The following is a 6866-nucleotide window of genomic DNA, read 5'->3' as shown; positions in this document are numbered from 1 at the left end:
CAGTGGAAAAGTCAAACTCGAGTTCAAATGATGTACTTACCAGTTACTATGTGACTTTGCCCATATCCTTTATTCTTTCAAAGGCTGCCGACAAAAAAGCCCGTAGGAGCGTATTGGGGAGCAGATAAAAATTGGTTCAAAACTGACACTCCAACGAGAATCACCGGCGCTGGGAACGCCTGCCCTCAGCGTGGTCCGCACCGACCAGGGATCCCTATAGTCACATGATCGCAGGGCTAGAGGCACATCGTGGGGCTGCTGGAGCCCTTAGCTGCAGACCTTTCTGCTGGGGGAGTCCTGGCGGCGGCGCCTGCCGGGTGGTGGTGGCCCCCATCCCTTCTCGCGCGGTTCCAACGCCGCTTGGGGGGGAGGGGGTGCTGCGCGAGGAGCCCCGCGTGGACCTCGGAGCTCTGCGGAGTCTGCAGGCTCCTGGGACAAGGATGGAGAAGGAGAGGTGGGCGAGAGAGCGCACGCTGAACCCTTCCCTGCCTGTGCTAGCGTCTCACTCTGACCGCCCTTCCCCTCGGGTCATCACTATATGTTGTCTGTGTCTAGGAGTTTGTTTGTTCGTTTGTTACTCTCCCTTTTATATATCACGTAGGAGTGAAATCATATGATTCTTGTCCTTTTCCATCTGACTTAATTCACTTAGCATGATACTCTCAAGATCCACCCATGATGTTGCAAATGGCAATACTTCGTCCTTTTTGTGGCTTGGTAGTATTTTTTTCCCTCCCTCCCTCCCTCCCTCCCTCCCTCCCCTCCCTCCCTCCCTCCCTCCCTCCCTTCCCTTCCTTCCTTCCTTCCTTCCTTCCTTCCTTCCTTCCTTCCTTCCAGTATTTCATTGTATATACATACATCTTTGTCTAATCATCCACCACAGGACACTTAGATTTTTTCCCATAACTTTTTTTCTATTAGTTTCTGGTATATAGTACATTGGTTAGACATTTATATAGTTTATGAAATGATCCCCCCAATTACTCTAGCACCCATCTGGCACTACACACAGAGCCAATACCATTACAATACTATTGATTATAGTCCCTGTGCTGTACTCTACACCCCTGTGACTATTTTTAACTACTAATGTGTACTTCAACCCTTTACCTTTTTTCCCCGCTAGCCTCTCAACCTCACTTTCCCTCTGGCAATCACAAATTGTCCTCTGTATCTGTGAGTCTGTTTTTGTTTAGTTTGTTCCTTAGATTCTACATATAAGTGAAATTATATGGTATTTATCTTTCTCTGTCTATTTCACTCAGCATAATAACTTCTAGGTCCAGTCATGTCATTGCAAGTGATAGGATTTCATTTTTCATGGCTGAGTAATATTCCATTATATATATATAAGTTGCTTTCATATTTTGGCTACTGTGAATAATGCTGCAATGTCTATTCAGGTCCTCTGATCGCTTTTAATCAGACTATTTGCTTTTATTGCTATTGAGTTATATAAGTTCTTTATATAGTTTGGATATTAACTCTTATAAGATATATGATTTGCAAATATTTTCTCCTATTCTGTAGCTTGCCTTTCATTTTGTTGATGGTTTCCTTTACTGTGCAGAAGAGCTTCAGTTTGATGTAGTCCCATTTGTTTATTTTAGCTTTTCTTGCCTGTGTGTTTGGAGTCTTAGTCAAGAAATCATTGCCAAGACCAATGCCAAGGATCTTTTCCCCTGTGTTTTCTTCTAGGAGATTTATGGTTTTAGGTCTTACTTTTAAGTCTTTGATCCATTTTGAGTTATTTTTTGTGAGTGGTATATGGTAGGAGTCCAGTTTTATTTTTTGCATGTAGATATACTGTTTCCTCCCTGCCTCCTCCAAAAAACATTTATTAAAGAGACTGTCATTTTCCCACTGTATATTCTTGGTGCCTCTATTTAAAAATTAGTTGACTGAATATAGGCTTATGCCTGGGCTCTGTATTTTAATCCACTTGTCTACGTGCCTGTATAAATGCCAATACCATATTGTTTTGATAACAATATCTTTGTAATATAATTTAAAATCAGGAAGTGTGATGCCTCCAGCTTTGTCCTTCTTTCTCAAGATTACTTTGGCTATTTGGGGTCTTTTGTGGTTTTATACAAATTTCAGAATAGTTTTTTTCCTATTTCTTAGAGAAATGCCATTGAAATTTTGATATATAGCATTGAATCCACAGATTGCTTTGGGTAGTATGGATATTTTCAACACTATTAATTCTTCCGTTCCAAGAACATTGGGTAGCTTTTCATTTTTTTTTTCAATTTATTTCATCAATGTGCTAAAGTTTTTAGTGTATAGATCTTTTACCAGCTTGGTTAAATTTATTCCTAAGTATTTATTGTTTTCTATGCTATCTACTAAAATAATCATGTGATTTTTATCCTTCATTATGTTAATGTGGTATATCTCATTTATTTATTTGTGTATGTTGAACCATTCTTGCATCCCAAGGATAATCCCGATTGATCAGAGTGTACAATCCTTTTAATGTACCATTGAATTCTGTTGGCTAATATTTTTTTGAGGATTTTTGCATCTATGTTCATCAGGGACATTGGACTACAATTTATTTTCTTGCAATGTATCTGTCTGGTTTTTGTAGCAGGGAAATGGTGGACTTGAAATGAGTTTGGAAATGTTCCTTCCTCTTCAATTTTTTTAGGAAGAGTATGAGAAGGATTGGTAATAATTCTTCTTTAAATGTTTGGTAGAATTTACCAGTGAAGCTATCTGGTTCTGATCTTTTATTTGTTGGGAAATTTTTGATTGCTGATTTAAGTAGTCTCTTATGATTCTTCATTATTGTTTGGTATCAGTTGTAATGTCTCCTCTTTTATAATTTTGTTAATTTGAGTCATCTATTGTTTTTTCTTAGTCTAGCTAAAGGTTTGCCAGTATTATCTTTTCAAAAATTCAACTCTTAGTTTCATTGACCTTTTTTGTTGTTTTTCCAGTCTCAATTTCATTTATTTCTGCTCTAATCTTCATTATATCTTTCCTTGTACTAACTTTTGGTTTAGTTAGTTCTAGTTCCTTGAGGTGTAAGGTTAGGTTGTTTGAAATCTATCTTGTTCCTGTATGTAGGTATTTATTGATACAAATGTCCCTCTTAGAACTGCTTTTACCGCATTCCATAAGTTTAAATATGTTGCATTTCCATTTCCATTGTCTCAAGACATTTTTTGATTTATTTTTTGGTTTATCCTTTGGTTGTTCAGAAGTGTGTTAATTTCCATATTTTTGTGAATTTTATAGCTTTCCTCATGTTATTGATTTGTTGTTTAATACCACTATGATTGGAAAAGATACTTGGTATGGTTTTCCTAACTTTGTGAAGATTTGTTTTGTGACTTTTTTATATGATCCTGGAAAATGTCTCATTCACCTTAAGGAGAATGTGTATTTTGCTGCTGTTGGATGGAATGTTCTACATATACATCTGTTAGGTCCATTTGTTCTAAAGTATAGCTCAAGTCCATTATTTCCTTATAGACTTTCTGTCTGGATAATCTATCTTTATTTCTATTTATATTATCTCACTGCTGTCTGTTATTGCCTTCATATTGGTTAATAATTGTTTTATTTAGGACCTTCAAAGCTACATCTCAAAGGGGCTGTGAAGAATTTGTGACCATTGTGTGGTCTACAAGTTATCAATTCTCTGTACTCTCTCCTTTCTCTGGGCCTATATGCAAACTTGTTTCTCCTAACCTTGAGTGTATAAATAGCATACTTAGTATATACTCTTGTCTGTATTTTCATAGCCTGTTAAAGCCTTTTAACCTTCTGCAATTTGGCCCAACATGTAAACACCAACGACTTATTATTTGACATTTCCCTTATTTGACCCACTTGAATACCCAACTTTTTTTTTTTTTTTTTTTGGTAGGTGAGGCAACCCTTGGTTGACCTCACAGATTACAAGGAACTTATCAGTTTACAATCCCTTGTTTTTTACTTTTTATGCCTACAGCACCTGGTCTTCCTAGGTGGTCTCCCATCCGAGTACTTGAATCCCCTACTTTGAAACTCACGCCTTTGGCTTTCCTGATACCATAACTCCCTAATTTGCTTTTCTTTCTATGACCACTCCCCAGACTCTGTTGCATATTCTTTCCTGTCGTGAATCTTAAAATTAGGTTTCTTTAGAGTTCTTCCCTCAGTATGCTTTACTGTTCATTCAGTACTTTCATCCTAGCTGGTTTCGCCCATTCTCATATTTAAAGAATAATTGGGTTGAATAAATGCACAGAGGCTGTACATATCAAGTATACAGCTAGATGAGTTAACCAAAGTGAGAATCCATGTAACCTCCACCCAGTTTAAAAAATAAAAATTACCATCTCTTGGAAGCACCCCTCGCCTCCCGGCCCTATGATATCACAAGCACTATTCGTTTTGGTTTTTAACTTATTTTATATTAATTATAGCTTCACAAAGCTTTAAAAAGTAGTACAGAGAGGTCCTATGTATGTAGCCTTCATTCCCAATGGTTACATCTTACATCATTATAGTACAATATACAAACTAGGAATTCGATATGGTACTGTATGTTTGTGTCATCTTATTATGTCATTTTATTATATATATAGATTTATGTAATCTTGTAATCTTTACCACAGTCGAGACAAAGATCTACTTCATACTACTCCTGTGTAGCCATATCCATCCCCTTCTTTTCCACAATCCTTGAACACTGGAAATCAGTAATCTGTTTTCCATTTCTACATGTTTGTCATTCGAGAATGTTTATATAAATGGAATTATACAGTATGTGACTATTTTGAGATTGGCTTTTTCCCCCCATTCAGAATAATATTCTTGAGATCCATCAGGTTATTATGTTTGTTAATATTTTCGTAAAGGATTTTTACATTTGTATTCATGAGGGTAGTTTCTTTTAATGTACTGCCTTTGTATTGTCTTGCCATCAGAGACTGGCTTCCTAAAATGAGATGGGAAGTATTTCGTCTTATTTTAAGAGAGATTGTGTAGAATTGGTGTTAATTTTTCTTAAAACACTCGGTATAATTCTCTAGTGAAATCATGCAGACTTGGAAATTTCTTTTGTAGGAGGCTTTGAATTATAAAAACAGCTATATGGCTATTCAAATGGCCTATTTCACGTTAGTGAGTTGTGGTAGCTTGTACTTTTCAAGGAATTGATCCATTTCATGTAAATTGTCAACGGTATGCATATAGAGTTGTTTTAGTATTTCCTTATTGCTCTTTTGATGTTTGTAAGTCTTGGTGGAGTTTTGTCAAGTCTGTCAGTCTTTTCAAGAACGAGTTTTTCGTTTCGTTTTCTCTATTTTTGTCTTTTCAGTTTCATTGCTGCTGCTGTTTTTTTTTTTTTTTTACTTCCTTCTGCTTGCTTTAGGATCATTTTTCTTTTTTTTTTCCTATTTTCTTAAGGTCAGAGCTTAAATTATTGATTTAAGTCTTTTTTTATTTCCTAATGTAAATGTTAAATACTATACACTTCGCTGTTCAAGCTAGTCACAGAATTTGATATGCTGCATTTTCATTGTCATGTAGTTCAGTACACTCTAAAAATTCCCCTTGAAACTTCCTGTTTGATCTGTGGATTATTTAGAACTGTGTTAATTTTCACTCTTTCTTTTGAAAAGTTACCGCTCTCTTGACTTTCAACAAGTATTTTGCTTTTCGATATTCAAGCAAATTGAATCTAAAGTATGTGATACTTTGTGTTTGGTATTTTTGATCAATATTAAATTTGTGAAATCCATTCTACTTTTCAGCATTTGGATTTGCAATTTTAGACTTTTTTCCTGTTAGGGTTTGGAATACTGACTTTGGCACTATTCTATGAATATTCTTTTCTTTTCTCAAACATATGCACTAATTTTTTAGGCTATAAATCTAGGAATGGAGTTTCTAGTATTGGATGTTTTCAAACTATTAAAGTGGTTTTAGCAATTTATATGTTTATACCCGCAGGGTATGTAAGTCACAGGTTCTCCACATGATCCCCAAAAGTTGGTATTATTATTCTTTTTAAGTTTTTGTCATTCAGGGGGGTGAGTAGTGTTATGTTTTATTCAAATTTTCCATATTCTTATTTTTTTGGCTGCTTGTTCCATCACTTATTGAGAAAAGTTGCTAAAAATTTCCCAGTATAGTCGTGGATGGTCTATTCCTCATTTTAGTTCTCTCGATTTTTGCTTTATGTATTTTAATGATATGTTGGTGTTATGAACAAATGTAGAAATAAATCTTCCTGGTCGATTGCTAATTTCATTTGATGAAATTTCTTCATCTCAAGAATTTCCCTTGCTATAACATTTGCTCTAATACTAGTTTGTCTATCTTTATTCTATTTCTTTCCTTTCTTGCTTTTTTTTGGAATTCTCATGTAGTTTTATTTCATTTTATGAACTAGTGGGTTATTATACAGTCTTTTATTATTCTTTTAGTGGTAAATTTAGAGATTAGAACATGCACTCTAAACTTACTAAAGGCTGTTATAAATTAGCTCTTTATTGCTTTCTAGACAAGGCAAGAATCCTAGAACACTTTAACCTCATTTATCACCTGACTTGTGCTATTTTCTGTTCTCTTTTGAAGATATTTTACTGTGCTTAGAAATTGTTTACATGGTTGTTATTCATTAACATTTACTCAGAAATGTATCCTTTTTCATTTTACTTTTCCTTCCTTCTTCAAGTTTCCATCTGGATCTTTCTTCCTTTTGTGTCTGAAAATACTAAAATTTCAATCCAATGCTGATGATTTTTGGCTCTTATTGTTTTTCTTAACGAGTCAGCTGCCATTCTTTTCATTGATCTTTGAAGGTAAAATGTCTTTTTTCCTTGGCTACTTTTAAGATGTTTCTCTTTGTGGCTGGTTTT

Source organism: Rousettus aegyptiacus, unplaced genomic scaffold (assembly GCF_014176215.1).
Source record: "Rousettus aegyptiacus isolate mRouAeg1 unplaced genomic scaffold, mRouAeg1.p scaffold_m13_p_5, whole genome shotgun sequence".
In the NCBI taxonomy this organism is placed as follows: domain Eukaryota; kingdom Metazoa; phylum Chordata; class Mammalia; order Chiroptera; family Pteropodidae; genus Rousettus; species Rousettus aegyptiacus.
This window is presented reverse-complemented; position numbering follows the sequence as displayed.